This window comes from Protopterus annectens, chromosome 1.part0 (assembly GCF_019279795.1).
Source record: "Protopterus annectens isolate FY-2018-M chromosome 1.part0, PAN1.0, whole genome shotgun sequence".
Lineage (NCBI taxonomy): Eukaryota > Metazoa > Chordata > Ceratodontiformes > Protopteridae > Protopterus > Protopterus annectens.
Window position 1 is genome coordinate 781,125,833 of NC_056725.1, and position 17,283 is coordinate 781,143,115.

Genomic DNA, 17,283 nt, shown 5'->3' on the forward strand with positions numbered 1-17,283 from the left:
TGTGTGTGTGTGTGTGTGTGTGTGTGTGTGTGTGTGTGCGCGTGCAAGTGCGTGTGTGCACATGTGTGTGCATGAGTGTGTTTGTGAGTATGACTGAATGTGTATGTGTGTATTTTCTGCAATGCACTGCAGTTATGTCCAGTATTGGTCCTCTCCCTCATGCCAACTAAATGTGGGAATAAGCTCCAGATTTCCCATAACCCTGCAATATGCTAAGGGGCCATCAGAAGATGACTGCATTTATTTCTCAAGGTTGAAGAACATTTTGCAAAACCATTACCTTTCTTCCTATTAGTACTATAGTAGTCAAATAAGTTTTATCTTACAACCTGAAGTAAAGTCTAAAAGTGGAATTCAGGAATTTCTTATGCCTTCCGTATCCCTTTTATTTCATGTAGAATGAACATAAAGGCTCACAGATGATGCATCACTCAGCCACATAGATCATCACTATTAACCACATCATTGTGCATAGTATTTCTTTCAGTATTACAGGTACTGCCATATGCAATTTATGAACAGCTCTGCTGCTGGTGAAGAGTCTAAATGAGCACTTTAGGAAATCCTAGAGTATAATCCATGTTCAAGCTTCTGTCAACAGCAGGCATCATCTACCAGTGCACTGGTCCATGAAATCCCCTTCAACCTAGAGCCATAATGTTGACATTTACAGTATCCATGGAAAACAACTGTTCTGACAGCAGTGATAGTGAATGGAAATGTCTGCTAATGTCCAGTACCATTCATCAGGGATAACACTAAAATGAAATGCCTACGGAATGCCTCTACCTTCTGTCAAGAACTGAAGACCCCCTGTTTACCTCTCATTTGACAACAGCTGGGATCCATAACCACCTCCCATTACTGCATGGTGTGAGTGATCACATGATCACAACTGTTCACTGACTCCTGGTGCTCCAGCTAGTGAATGCAATCATCAGCTGCTGAAAGCTCGGTATCTTCATGGATTACTTCCAGTAGGGAATAACGTTTTCCAATTTCTTACCATCTGCCAGTGATCCGAGCCTTCCAGCCATCTCCACCAATCATTCAGGGTTAGTGCATGTGTCATCTTATAGTGCTCTCTCAGTGAATGGTGTAAATTCTACCACAACAACCTTCACAGTGCTGACTGGGACAACATCTCCTACCCCAGTATTGTTATGAGTGATGACTGTAATATGTTGTTCACCAGGGCTGCCCCTTTGGCAGTTTGTTGACCGTCAAGTCTCCTATCTACCCAAGAGTCACATATAGTAATTCATTCTCACTACTAGTAAGATGCACTGGGCACAGCATTTACTATGTCCTGTTGCTGATAAGGAACATAATTATTCCATGCAGGAAGTGCATATCACTGACATTCTGTAATGTGGCTGGATCAGCATACAAGACAAAGCACCCTCTGACATATTTCCCAGCATACAACACAAGACACTCTCTGACATACTTCCCGGCATACAACAAAAGACACTCTCTGACATACTTCCCAGCATACAACACAAGGCACCCTCCCACATACTTCCCAGCATACAACACAAGGCACTCTGTGACATACTTCCCAGCATACAACACAAGGCATGCTCTGACATACTTCCCAACATACAACACAAGGCACACTCCAACATACTTCCCAGCATACAACACAAGGCACCTTCCGACGTACTTCCCAGCATACAACACAAGGCACCCTCCAACATACTTCCCAGCATACAACACAAGGCACCCTCCAACATACTTCCCTCACAGTGGCCATCCCACTACGTTTCACAGTTTCTGCTGCATAAGTATCTTCCAGTCACATAGTGTTGTGCAGCACTACGGCACACCATAGCCATTTTATAGAAAATCCTTGCCTAACTACTGCGGGAGGTAGGAGAACTGAAATGGAAAACTACAAATGTAATATGCAGAGTTTGTCAAGAGCCAGTAGTCTCCATTCAATCTCTACAAGCTTAAAGACATATTTACCCCTACCTTAAATGTTGCAGACCATAAATTCATTTAAGCATCTCCGAAATATTTCCATTGATTTTAGATCCCTTAACAGTTTTGGTACTAATTTCCTGGAAGATGTAATTCTCTGGTTGAAGCAGTCTTCATTTTTAATTATTTTCCTATTCACATTTGGATCCTTATCACATTATTTAGGATTAAAATAAGAATAGTAAAAGTCATATCTAAGAATATGATCTTCCAAAATGCTAACTTCCAAAATGCAAAGATGTACAGTTTTTTGAAAGAGAATGTGATCTTATTTAAAGCAAGTATTCGTTTATCAATACTTCAAAACACATTTTCTGTGGGAGGAACCCCCTTACATCCCTCAGGCAGGAGGAGACTGCACCCTCTATACCACATACTTAATATAACTGAGTCTGAGCTTGCTTCTCCTTAGGGTAAAAGGATGAACCCCATTACCAGAGCTCTTGACAAGGCACTTAACTACTTACATGCTTCTGAAATTTCAGCAAACTGTAATCACTTAATCCCATCATGAACAGTAGAACTTCTACCATTTAACCTGGGATAAAAGAAGTTTCAGAAGCTGGAATTAGGAAACAATAACATGCCCCCTTCTTTGTTTATTTTCATGTATTGATTGCAGTCTTGAATTAATCTATAGATAATCATTTTATATTTAACTGCATGGAACAGTTGTTTCTCTCTTCCCCTCCTTCATGAGAAATAAGGCAGTTCTATTTCCCTGAAGCTGTGAGTCGAAGACAGATGTTGGCATCAATAATTATTGTCATCACCTTGCAGTCCATCTGACTAAAATACGTAGCCACTATTGATTGCATAACTGTTTGGATGGGAGTTATATGGCTGGTGATTGCTGTACTGTTACTGTTGGTTGTGTGGGTCATTAACATTCTGAATCACTGCATTCCTATCCTGGAGTTGCATTGAATTAGATGTGATTAAATCTAAGTTGGGGGAACAGGGGGGTTTTCCTTGAATGGGCTGGTTTGAGGCAGAAACTCTCAGAAAGAGACTGATTCTTTATCCATAGTGAGTTCACAAAAATGTTTGGGGATATTCCCTTTTGCAATTATAGCCTTTACTAGGCTGTGTTTCAGAAGCTCAACCTGTACTCAATCTAAGAATTCAAAATTGTTTCTTATCACGACTATATATTTAAAGGTAAAATAGTTCCCCTGTCATGGCAGTCATGGGATTGGGTGTAAGCCATCTAATGTTTAGATTAACAATTTGTGTAGTTACAACATTTTTAAAAAGCAGCAAACTGTTTACTGTTGTTCCAGGCTGCTGTTTCCACTACAGTGTCTTCTGTTTTGTAAAATAAACTCTATTCCATTTTTCAAAAGAGGTTATGCATTGTTTCATTAATTATATATCATTTCTGGTTATCGGTTTATACCAGGTACCAACTTCATCCTGAAACTCTTTACATTTTTAACTTGTTTTTCATTCCATTTTGATGTCTTCCACATATTTATCATTTTCAGTTGTACATATCTATACCTGAAATTAAAAAAGTCAAAATATCTTTCAGTGTAAGACACAATGGTACATCATGATAGACATTACTGGAATCTAAAAGGACTACCTTTATTATTATGAGTATTTACTACCAGTTATCAGTGACAAAACTTTAACTGTATGGAGTAGAATGTTTGTCTGAGCACAAATGCTTGAGTAGTAACGTGAAATAATTAAAAACAATCAAACACCTATCTTTAAAATAGAAGAAAATAATTATGACCTGGTGTTATATCATTCCTCTAACTACTCATATTTTTTGCCATTATTGTATTTATTCAATCATATACTGTTACAGTGGTTGCTGTAGTACAATAACCCATGTAATATTGATACATTTAAAATGGATTAACAAAACCAGAAAACAAAATAAACCACAACCATGTGCTATTTTAGGTATAGCACACCTCCTGTGTTTTTCTTTAAATGAACCTAATGTCTTGCACATTCGGTGCTTATTCTGTATATGTATGTGTGGCCATATTTAATGCAGTTCTGTATAATGGAGAGTTTATATATTAGTGCCAGAACTGACTAGCTATAACAGAACTATGTACTATTGACATAATAAATACATTTGTGTATAAATGTTATAAAAACATTAACACAGTTAAAGGAAATAAATTAGAAACTAATGCTCGTTCCACCAAGGTATCAGTCATATACAGGACTACAAAACTCAACTCCCACTCAGGGTCTGCACACTCCTGGTAAGCAGAAAAACACTGCCTTGGTTCAAGAATGTACTGTCACAAAACCTCTTTGGCACTCATCTTTTATACCCCAGGCTTTGTTTATCTCCTTTAAACATTGCATCATAGGAGTTCTTATATCTTAGCATGAGTTCAGGGACTTAAATCCAAAGGCTTAGAGTCAGTGGCTTGATCCATTGTTGTGCCAGTTTTATCTATTATTATTAACAGAGCTGTTACTGAAGCCCCTATATCACAATGGAGTCTGTTATACTTCACATCCCCAGGAGGGTGCAGATAACAGAGATTTCTAACCAATATTTCTGCACATCCATTATTCACAGGCACCTCACCTTCAGCCTTCAACACCTAACTGTTCTGCACAAGCATAGATACATGTTAGGCCATGTGACAAACACAGCAGTTATCAAGATTATTGATCATATCCCAAGATGGATGGATGAAGGGCAAGCAAATGGTGCCATTTTCTTAAACTGTTCCAAGGCCATGAACTCATTTGTCGCAGCTGCCTCCTTTCTTCCTTGGTCCAGTACAATGCAAGATTAGATGCATGTACCAATAGAATCCAGAAAGTCTAAGCCAGTGATGTTGTGTTTTGTCTTTCTCCTGTCTGATTTTCCATAGAGACATTTTTGGGTTGACTTGTTTTTACCCCTTTCATTGATACATGACAGCACAGTGGGTTATTATAATTACATCAGCATGCAGGTGGTACTGAGATATAATGCAAATGTTGTGCAGTCTGGTCATCATATCAATATATACATACCCTTGAAAGGATGCTGCAACACAAAAACCTTCACATCAATGTTTGGTGTATTCTTTGGAACATATGCTATTTGAGGATCTGAGAGATCCTCTTAGTATCAACACATATGATGGTTCAATCAGTGATGTGGTTAAAAGTTAAAATGCTTGGAGGTTCTACTAGATCAGCAATTCATACACTCCATACGCATGACTCTTGTAGGAAACCTTTCCAAACCATGAGATTTTACACAATATTAAGTAATGACTGCCCCTTTAAGCAAAACAACAGACCATCAGCAGCCAATCACCCTCTGTATTTCTCTCTTGGTTTTTCTCTCTATCTCTCTCTCTCTATCTCATTAGAGGGACAGGATTGTTGCCAATATACCCTAAGCTAGTCTACTTAGACTGTCAGTTGTCTATCACAAGATGACCTGATTTACTCCTGGTGCTAAGAACAGAGCTTTCTCTGCAAGCTTTAGACTGCCAGTCTCAGTAGCTCAGCAAGTAGCATACTCACTTTTGGTGCAGAAGGCCTTGAGTTCATTTCACACACACAGTGGATGTATTTGCCAATACTGCTACTACAGTGCAGTATAAGGGAGGTGCTTCACTCCAGACTGTGTCATTCTTTGGCTGGATGTTAAACTGAGGCCCCATCTGCCTGAGTTGGTGGTAGTGCAGGTAGATGTAAAAGATCCCATGGCACTTATCGAAAAGAGTAGGGGACACCCCCTAGTATCACTGACAAATTTTCCTGAATTAGCATGAATACTGCCTCAGGTTTCCCCTATAAAGAGGCCACTTGCCTAATGAGACTAACCAGGTCAACAAAGTGTTAATAAATAAAAATAAATAAATTATGAGCTTACCCAAAATTATTTAAGTTCAATGCCTTAAATTAGCCTTTAAGTAGTTTCAACATCACAACCAGAAAACTACCCTTCACTTCATTCTGTCCTACAATCCTACATCCCCTCCTGGAATCTTTGACCTACTAATAAACAGCTTCAAAGCATATTTTAATGTTTACTATGTAATGTGGTGCTTTACCGATGTACCAGTTTATGTCTGAATCTTGAGTGGTAACTTTAATCTGAAAATTTAATGGCTACTATGTAATGTGGAGCTTAAGCAATTTACCAGTTCATATCTCTGATTTTATAATGTATCTACACCCTCTGTATTAACTGTATTTTGCTTATTTTGTGTATCTGCATCCTGAATTGTAACTTTAATCTGAAAATCTAATGTTTACTATGTAATGTTGGAGCTTTTCTCCCCGGGCCTCCACTGAAAATGGGCTCCTGAGCCCAGTGGATCCCCCCGGTCATTACACTGAAATAAAATAAATAAAATAATATCCAAACCCAATAAGAGAGCTGGACAAGGCTTGTTCTCCTATTCCACAGAAAAATGATAGAATGGCCTATTCCCTTCTATTACGCAACTTGAGTGCATAAAAAACCTCAAATTTGCCCTAAAAAGCCACCTTCTTAAAAATCAAATCTGTCCTTGTGCCCAGAATTATAGACCATCATAAACAAGCTCTAAGAATTTTCTGACTAGTATGAGTCTTTTCGAATACAAGTAATAACTTGAAAATCCACTGAACTTCATTGACTTTTCTACATCAGTCAAGGTATATCAAATGCTGTCTTGTTTTTTAATCATTATTAGGCTAAATCTTAAACTTCTCTTTTGAAGTGTACAAATGAACTGTTTATTATGAATGTATCTACTGTCTTTCTTCCCTCCATACAATGAATACCATTACAAATGCTGTATGCGTACTACTAACACCTAGCCAGAAAGTATAAAACGTTCTATTCTGTGTATTACTAATCACTAAGAAATTGTATAAAAATGTTTGTACGCTCTTTTATTATTGCAAATATTATCTTGTAAAAATTCTGATCTGTAACTGGAGCTTTTCTCCCTGGGCCTCCATTGAAAATGGGTTTTTGACCCAGTGGACTTTCCTGGTCAACAAATGTCAATAAATAAATACATTTTTTCTATAACCACCACATGTGGGTTCTATTCCCATCACTTAGATCCTCAAAATAAATAATTGCAAATCTTTCATTATCTATGTCAGGAAGTTAAAGACTAACACTCAACAGTGTTTATAACTAATGCACAATAATACTACTCCCTCTGACCCAAAGGTAATAGCTAATATCCCGGCTAACAAATTTAGTCCAAATTTTACTCCACCCACAGTTGTAGCTATCCCACAGGTTCCCCTTTAATTACTATGGAACAAATTCTCTGAGCCATTTCAAAAATTAAGAATATTTCTTTCATAGGCCCTGACAACATACCAGGTTGCCTGATTATCAGTGCCAAATATGGCCTTTCAGAACCCTTACTTAAACTCTTTAATCTAAGCTTCTCCCCTAGTTACTTTCCTAGAACCTAGAAAACAGCTATTGTGATGTCACTACAGAAGGGTAGCCCAACTACTGCAAATGGTAACTATGGGCCCATTAGTCTCAATAGCTTTATATTTAAAGATATGGAGTGCATTATCTCTGTCGTCCTTCATGTGGACATTGAAAATCTCTCAACCATGGACCCGGATCAATTTGGCTTTATCAAAGAAAGGTCATGCCTCTTTAACATCATTAATTTTTTTGAAAAAGTAACTGAAGCAGTAACTGGTGGTTATGCAGTGCATACAGCATATCTAGGCATGGCCAAGGCCTTTGATGTTATTCCATACAAGCATTATTGATAGACTTGTAAATCTGTATATAAATCTTTATATTGTGCAGTGAACAGCTACCTGGTTGTCTGAGAGAACCCATGTGGTTAGAGTTACAGGGGCCACTTCTGAAAGCAAAGCAGTTACCAGTGGTGTACTTTAGGGCACGATTTTGGGCCCAGTCCTGTTTGGCATATATTTCTCAGGTCTTCAGGCCAACACTTCTGGCCTATGGTTAACTAAGTTGACAGAAGATTGTAAATTGGGTGTTGTTATTTGATCCTCCACTGTCTCACAATTGCTCCAACATGGTTTAGACCATGTTAACAATTAGTGCAAGGACAATAGTCTTATTTTTAAATAGAAAAAATGTGGCACAGTTCATTTTGGTAAACAAAACAGTTTCACTTACAGTACAAGAGATGTACCCCTCTAATCAGACACTGTTGTAAGAGATGTGCATACTCTTATTGACAGTTTTTTCTCATTTCACCATCATGTCGCCACTATAGTTTGGAAGTCTTTTATTTGGCTCTTATTGACAATATCTTCTCATTTCACCATCATGTCACCACTGTAGCTAGAAAGTCTTTTATCTGGCCCATCTGATTTCAAAATGCATCTCCACTACATCGAAAGAAGTCTTAATTCACCTTTACTAATTTCTTATTAGACTCAGTATTGAATAAAACTCACCTTTTGGCACATAGTTATCTAAACATATCACACAACTTTAGAGACCTCAGAGATTCATTAATAAAAGTATCAGTGGCCTCAAACATATTTGCTATCAGGAGACAATGGCAGCCTTTCCTCTGTATTCAGTTTCTTAAGACTCTTTCATGGAGCTCTATGTCTGACCTTTCGTGCCATGAAAGATCCAAAACTGTTTGCCCAACAGTTCTTCACAGAACTAATGGTACATCCAATATTCGGTTAAAGGAACTAAAGCTTCATCAGCAGATAAAGAAGACACATTGGCATAATAGACTCATATCTAAATCTATCCCTCAGAATCCACCTTACACTGTGTAAATCCTGCGTCTGTGAAACTAAAAAAACACCCGTTTTAATAAATAATTTAGTTTCATGAAGGCAAGTTTTTATGTATAGGGTCCATTACTTATTCTATATATGAATTTAAAATAATTGGAACCTAGGGTAATATTCATTATTTTACCATTTCATCATACATTTCAATGCATTATGAGTATTTATTGTACAACTAATTAAGAGTACAAGTCCCTTTGCATGGGTTGGACTCATTGCTTTTCTGGGGGAGGAAGTAATTCTTTAAATTTTAATAAATAAAGTTTTGCTTGGACAAAGTAAGATCATGTGACCTATAACATTATCTAATTAACTATATAAAAAGGAGTGTGCCTGAAGGAATTTTAGTTCTGATGAAGTACTACACAGAGTAAGGCGGGAGAAAAGCATTTATGTTTTTTTTTGTACAATGCGCTAAACTTTCGAGTCATTTTCTACTTGAATAAAGTGGAGTGTTTATGACGTTACATTTTCAGCTGCTTTATTCCTTGACTGCACTTGGTTTCCAGTGTTGTTTTGATATGTGATTATTGTTTTTTGGGCTGACTTGAAATGGTCTTCAGACTGATTGCCTAGTACTTACCTATGAGCCTATGAACCTAGAATAATTGAGAAATATCTGAATGCCACAATGCATCCAGAGAAAGAACTTTTACAGTTTCCATCAATAACTGAAGGAAATTGTCCCCTTAAATATAATACATGCAAGTAGCTTAACGGAAAACTCTATCCATAAATAAAAAAAAACAAAAAAAAAAAACAATATTGGCATGACTTGCTACTTTGTGCTTTTTTACAACATCTGGATCACTTTATGCCTGTTCTATTCTATGTTAATGTCTTATATTCAAAATGACTGTCATGGGCACTTCTCTTGCTTCGAGGAATACAGGTTGTCTACTCAAAACATCATGCATCCTAAACAAAGTAAATTGTTTTTTCCTCTCATTTAGATACAGTGACTATGATGTGAATCATGTGTTTCAAAGCGTTCCTCTTTAAACATTGAAAGTATTTTATTTTCATTGAATTAGTATTATTTATGCTAACTGTGGGCTACCTGAAAGCTTTTCATGTTGCATTTTCAAAGAAGATAAGCAGAGATGTGTTAAGTATGTAAATGCTGTAGTTTGCAGACCACCCACCACACTGCTGTTTAAGTGTTAAAAGTTCCCATCAAGTCTCACAACTCTGCTTATTCATGACTGATAAGTTTTTAATTAAAAGCTAATACAACTGCGGTGGTGGTGCTGTGGTAGCATTGTCACCTCACAGTAAGACGTTTTCCTGTTCGATTCTCAGCTAGAGCGTCTTCTGTGTGGAGACATGCATGAATGGGCATACCTTTGTTGAAGGTTGTGTGTCAGAGCTGGCAACTCGGCATGTAAAAATCTACTGCCAATCATTAGCGGACCGGAGTTCCGCTGTGGCGACCCCTAACCGGGAAAAGCCGAAAGACACAACAACAGCAGATGGAAGCTGAATGTTTTATAAAAAACAAAAACAAAATACAGCTACATGAATTAAGTCAAAATTTTAGTGGCAAAACTGAGAGCACTTATTAGTTTGGTCATGTAGTGGGTTACAGCAATACAACTCCTTCCAGCATTTTTTAAAGGCTTCTCCATTAACTTTCTATTTAGACAATAGTTTCACTTTAGCTGTTAATGTCTGCTTCCACTTACATGATATAAAATTGTGCCAGATGACTAACAGAAAAAACAGACAAAAAGAACTACGTCTAGAAAATTGTCATATAGACTGAGGCAAATTTCTTTATTAAACAATGACTGATTTAAATAAGAAGAGTGAAGGCCCCTCCATGAGCTATCACATGAAAAAATATAAATGAAGACACAAAGCATTACTGACAGATTTCTGGGTACTGAACCATATCAACGTACTATTATCGAAAGTAAAATAAGCCTGGAATATAAGGTTAACAACATTAGAAGGTAGAGTTTTCCTTTGACTGATTTTTGTCATTACAGATCTACTGTAGAGTAATTAAACTGCTAAAATGTACGCCTAAAGACTTTTGTTCTACATTTTGAAATACATTTCATTCTTGCTTTCTTCTTTTACCTCGGCATCCTTTCCTACTTTACCTTAGTATCCCTCCCTCTGTTTCCCTGAATGCACACTTTTGCAGTGTGAGCTGTCACTGTCATGCTCTCTGTTCAGGGGTGCAGAAGCTGACAGCACTGGCTACCACTTACTGGCACCATTGCTTCTCAGTGTGCACTGTAATTACAGCCACTAAAGATCGGTTTACTGGTGAAGTCGCGGCCAGTGTGATGTCATTGCTGACACTGTAGGTGGAGAAGCCTGAATACTTCTGTATGCATACCCATAAAAGTAGCTTTAAGTCAGACAATCAGAAAAAAATAAAAGGACCCAAGAACTGAAAAAGTGTCATTCATAATTACACACACATATAGCAGTTCAGATCTCTGGGCCCTTAATGAAAATGTGGATCACTATTGCAAATATTATCTGCCATAGAAAGCTGGAATACTGTATGCTTCATTTCATGTCTGCAACATTTCAATACATTTTATAACATGCATGACCAGTTCTGGACTCTAAATGGTTAGTGACCATGCAGCTTATGCGCTTTACACATGCAGCGTAAAAATAACACATCTTGAAGTTCTTGAACAGCACTATGGAGCATTTAACACAAGCACAGCTGTTATCTTTATAGTTTTAAACAGTATAGTACCATAGGACTGTAAGAATTATAAGGCAAGTCCAGAGTCCATCTATGTCTTGCTGATACCCAGCCTCAGATTGTAACCCCCATGTTTAAAAGGGCAAAGCAAGACTGACCAGAGATGAATTTGCATACTCTCCTCCATTCACCAAGGTTGGATTTGAAGGATGCAAGGGTACTACATTGTTGACATGTAGGGATAATCTATGCCACAGATGTGGTAAACCTGTATAATAAATCTGTCTCTCCAACAAGTTTAGTTTATATGTTGGTGGAGATTTATGTCCTTAGTTTTTGTATTTGTGAAGCTGTTGGTCTTGTGGAGATACAAGAGATCAAGAAGGGTCATGTCTCTAATGGCATGAAAAGCCAGTTATCAATCACCATTTAAGAGACTATAAAAGAATGAGTATAGAGATACAAATGAAGTTTCTTCTGGAAAGCCAGGGTCTATATGTGAAATAGCACTTTTATGTGAAACCATTTACCCTTCGCAATTTTCAGCTGAGATCTAACAATAAATTTATTTTAAAAAAATGAAGAAGTAAACTAAATAATCCCTGGAATTTATTAACAAGCATGCACACTTCATGCTAAGCCTACATGACTTCTTGGTGCAATTAGCAGCAGCAATGAACGAATAAGCAGGCTGCTAAATAAGCCGACATGTTTATCAGCAATTGATTTGTGGCCAGCAGAAGAGTTAGTGGCCACAAAAAGGAGCAGGGAAGCTCGAGCACACAGTGTAAACAAAGGTTGTTACCTGTAAGCAAATCTGGTGAGTGAGCACATGCGGACAGCTAATACAAAGCATCGGAAAGTTTATTCTAAAAATTAAAATGTAGAGGAAGTTAAATGTGGAAACTACTCATATAATGGGATTAATGCAGAAGTAAGAAGCAGGGAAGGCTAAACGGGGAAAATATAACTAGATAAATTATTTCACAAATAGCATTTATAGTATAAACAATTTTATGTTGTTTTAATAAAAATGAATTATGTTAGCTTTATTGACGCATTTATATAATTAAAAATGGACACGCTGACAAAGGATGTGAGAGGGACACTAAGTCACTGTATAACGATGGGGAGTAAATGTGAGAAATGTTAATAAAATGCTGAGTTGAGATAGCACAGACAGTAGATGCATTTGGGGTATTTGCATATACTGCAGTTATTGCATATCAGATGTGCATACAAGAAATTAATTTTGTTAACTGACAGTACTGTTATATTCTCCACTTTATCATATATAAAAATGAGTAAATGAATCCTGGAGCTGTTGTCTCATGTACATCAGAAAGGGACAGGCCTTTGTCATTTGTTGTCACTTACAACCATAGAAAGGGGGTATTTTAGCATGTATGAGCCAAGCATGTGTTTTATACTAAAGTAGATACTAAACAGTAATATGATAACAGTCACAATACATAAATTTACAGTTGCACTATACATGTTCAGTGGCACGCTCAGTACCATTTGTGTTCCTCACATGATTGCACTCATAATGCCTATCTAAATATGTATGGCAGGTGTGTTGAAGTACTCTGTCATTGGAATGTACACTGTGGGAGAGATCAAAGGTAATAAATGACATCTATATGATTGGTGTTAGAACACACATATAGGTTAAAGAATTGCAAGTCTGTCATTGCCAAGTGTACATGAAAAAAACAGTAGTGATGGTTTTAGTGGTGTACATGCCTGTGATAATGTAGACGTATTTAAAAGAATCGGTCACCTCTGAAATGATAACAATAATGTAATGCATGGAGCTCTGTGATTACACTCTTATATTTGGAAAAGACAAATCAGTTAAGCTCTACAGAGGTGCAAGAAGTCACCTTAACAAATGTTAAACAATACCTGCTTAAGTTGTTAAAGTCAGATCCCATGCTAGGCAGTGAAATCTGCCTGTACCAATCAGTAAACGAAGGAGGTAGAATAAAAGATTTTATTCTGCCGACTGTCTGTGGCAATAAGGTGTCCCTTCCTCTTATAAACTAAGAAAGTTACTAGAATAACAGGATGTGTGGTCACTTTTTCTGAAGGATACAAAGTCTGAAACCTAGATGTATATCATATTTTGTTTCTTCAATCCTCTGTGAGTTGTCTGAAAACTATGGACTTTATGAGGAGCAGACCAAACAAACAAGGCAAATATCTGGACATGCTGTGAAAATCTGGATGGTTTAAAGACATGGCAAAGTGAGTGTAAATGTAAGGGACTGTGTGTTGCACTTCCTTTCTGACAGTGCTCACCAAGTGGCTAAGTGCTTTATGGATTTAAACTAGCAAAACACAGAGGCTTTTTATCCTCTATTTTTTTTAACTGTAATGAGTAGTACATGGAGCAGATAAAGCATCATGCACTACAAAGAATTATAATTAAATTTCAGATTTAAACCTAAATTATGAGTTGTTAAGAGGGATGCCAGGATTGGCCTCACAAGCTTCAATCTCAAAGTGATTTCTTGGCATACATGTCTCAAACACATAATAAACGGGTTATGATTCCCAAACCTCTATGTAATTAAGTGATGTAAAAATGCATAGCAAAAAATAAAGAAATCCAAACAAGAACTCAGAAAGAGGCAGAACTGAAACCAAGATTCCTTTATTCCACAACAATGAATGGTTTCTTCTGAATTATATGGACTTCTGCGGAATAAAAGAATCTTGGTTTCACTTCTGCTTCTTTCTTTTGGATCCTTAATGTAAAAATGCCATTGCTAAGCTACTTGTATGCTCTGAATATTAGAAGGTTAGTGACTGTACATGCATGCTGTGTATGTATGTAACAAAATACAGAAGGACTTGACACTTAACAAAGATGAGTTACATTGACCAGGATATAAACAGAAGAATGATCTGATGCACATATTACCATTTCTCTAATTATAGCTGATGTGACATATGTACATGTAAAATGAGTCATGCTAAGATGCCACGTGTTACCATGTACACAAGGGTGCTGGAAGGTACTGGTGGCTGGGGTGGAACGGAGGGGAAGATAGGAACTTAGTGATTAAAAAAAAGTGACATTTATTTATTTATTTATTTTTCTAGTTATCCACTACCATAAGACAGAAGCACATATGTAATATGAATGTGTGTATAATGCCAGTATAAATTGTATTAAGAATGACCACATGGAAATTTCATACAAAATTACAAATGAATGTTGGACGTCATTGGTATAAGATCCTGCAGGTGCAGCAGTACTGCTAATCTAGTAGACCGCTTCAGGCTATCAATTTCTTTAGCCCATTTTAAAGCCTGTGTGACACATATTTTCACTTTAAAGAATACATATACACACGTAATGGCAAATAAGAAGATCCGTAGTTTATGAAACAGCATGTGTTTGGGCTGAAAAAGAAATCAAAGACCTCATCAAAAGCCCACATGATCAGAGAAGGGACATGCAGAAGGCATACTATGTAGGAACCACACCTGAAACCAGGCAGCAGCTCCATCCACTGCACCACTGCACCACTACCCCTGAGTCAACATTAAAATCCTTGTGGGCAGGTTAAGTTAGCATTTCAAAATACAACCTGGAATTGAGTAGTAACTAAAAAGTAGCCTCCAAAGGAACATTTATCTACAGTGATATTTATAAACCAGTGATCTTTTTTTTTTTTAAAACAAGTTTATTGTTTTTAACATACAAAAGAAATATCATAACAATTTTATACAGGTAATTAAAATAGATATGATTATAACATTCAACAAAACAACCAAAGTATTTACAAAGATATCCACTACAAGCAGATCAATTAATTAAACTAAAATACCATGCTATTGAAATTAAGATTTTTTTAACAAGTTTTGTAAATTATCCCATACAATATAATAAGATGTTTTTCTAGTAGTTCTTGACTTTACTGTATTTAATTCCATATGGCACACTATATTCATAACATTTTTAAATTCATTGAACGAAGGAGGTGTATCTGAAACCCAATTTCTGGTTATTATTTTTCTAGCCACTGCTAGAATGGACCATAACAAGGGAAGCTTAACCTTTTTAACACTTTGAGGTACAGGTGTATTAAATAATATAAGAGATTTAGAAATAATGAAATTATCTGTAAAAGAGCCTGCAAAAATTCATTAATTGACTTCCAATATTCTTTCAATTTTATACAGTCATAAAACATATGAGCCCAGTCAGCATTAATTTCTACATTACATCTTTTACATAGATTATCTTTATTGTTTATTTTATTCATCATCAAATGTGTATAAAAGGATCTATGTAAAAATTTCCATGTAAAAAGTCTCCAGACAATGGAAGACGTAGTTTTATAGGCAGATTCCAATATGTATTGTTTATCTTGTAGATTTGGTGGGTCACCATTAATGGAAGTGAAATAATTCCAGTAGGTATCTACACTGTAAAAAGTTTCTTGTCTGATAATTTTATGTATGTATGAAAGCTTACCTTTATCAGAAACTTTATGTTGTAAATTTAATATCAAGTAATCAATCAGTGTTGGAATAGATTCTTTAACTGATATAGACATTAGATCTATTTTATCAATGAGATGTTGTCTAAAGGTCTGAACCTCTAACCAGCAAGTTTCTCTTAGATCAAATTCTTGTTTTAAGAAATCTAGATTTTTAACTTTATTATCAGATATCAACTGATACCAGTACTTTAGATCATTATCTATAGCTAAATGAGTTCCTTCAGAAGTGGATGACAAAAGCATACCCCGAGTATACATTATAGGGAATATAATAAAATTCCATTCCCTATATTTAGGATGCATGAATATAAAGTTACAATAGCTAACAATAATGTTTAATGGGTAACTAACTATATGTTTAGGTGTAATAGGTGAAGTACAAAATTCCTTTAGTAACCATAACATGGAGTTATTTACAATCATATTTTTATGTGTTAAGGAGAATTTCATAAAGTGAATACTAATTAGCTCCCAGTAATCTTTCCATTTTGCAAGATATGACTGATCTATTAATAAAGTAATAACTTTTACAATAGAAGAGATAGTATATAAATTAAAGTCTAGAAAAGAAATACCCCCTTGAGACCAGCTATTAATATGTTTCTTTAATGCAATCCTAGGTCTATTAGGTGCCCATAGGAAATTTAACATTAGTGTATTCAATTTCTTGATAATTATTTTTGTAGGTGGGAGTATTATTGATTGTATTAAGTATAGTATCTTGGGGAATATTATCATTTTAATAATTGTAAGTCTCCCTTCCATAGTAAAAAAACATATTATTCCAGGTATTGAAAAGATTTTGTATATTAAGAAGACAGGTATTATAATTATTATGTATAATAGATTTAATATCTTTAGATAATATTATACCTAGATAAGTTATCTGACCTGAATTGGGTACATATTTAGTAAAATCACTAATGAGAACATTTTTTCATGTATATATAGGTAGTATTTTAGTTTTTTCTTCATTGAATATTAAACCAGAAATACTTTTAAAATTCATCATTTTATCAAATAGAGACTGCACAGAAGAATTAGATCCTGCTGATGTAATTAGAACATCATCTGCAAAAAGTTGAATTTTAGATGTTGTATTTTCATCTATTTCAAATCCCTCTATGTCAGTACTGTTTCTGATCAAATTATCCCAAGGCTCCATTATTAAAGTGAATAATAATGGAGAGAGTGGACACCCTTGTTTTGTACCTTTAAAAATGGGTATTTTTTGAGACATATGTTCCTACCTTAATATAAGCCAATGCTCCTTTGTATAGATGTTCAATTAGATTTACAAATGCATCTGAGAAGTTTGTGCACTTCAGTAAGGTAAACAGGTAGTCCCAACTTACTGAA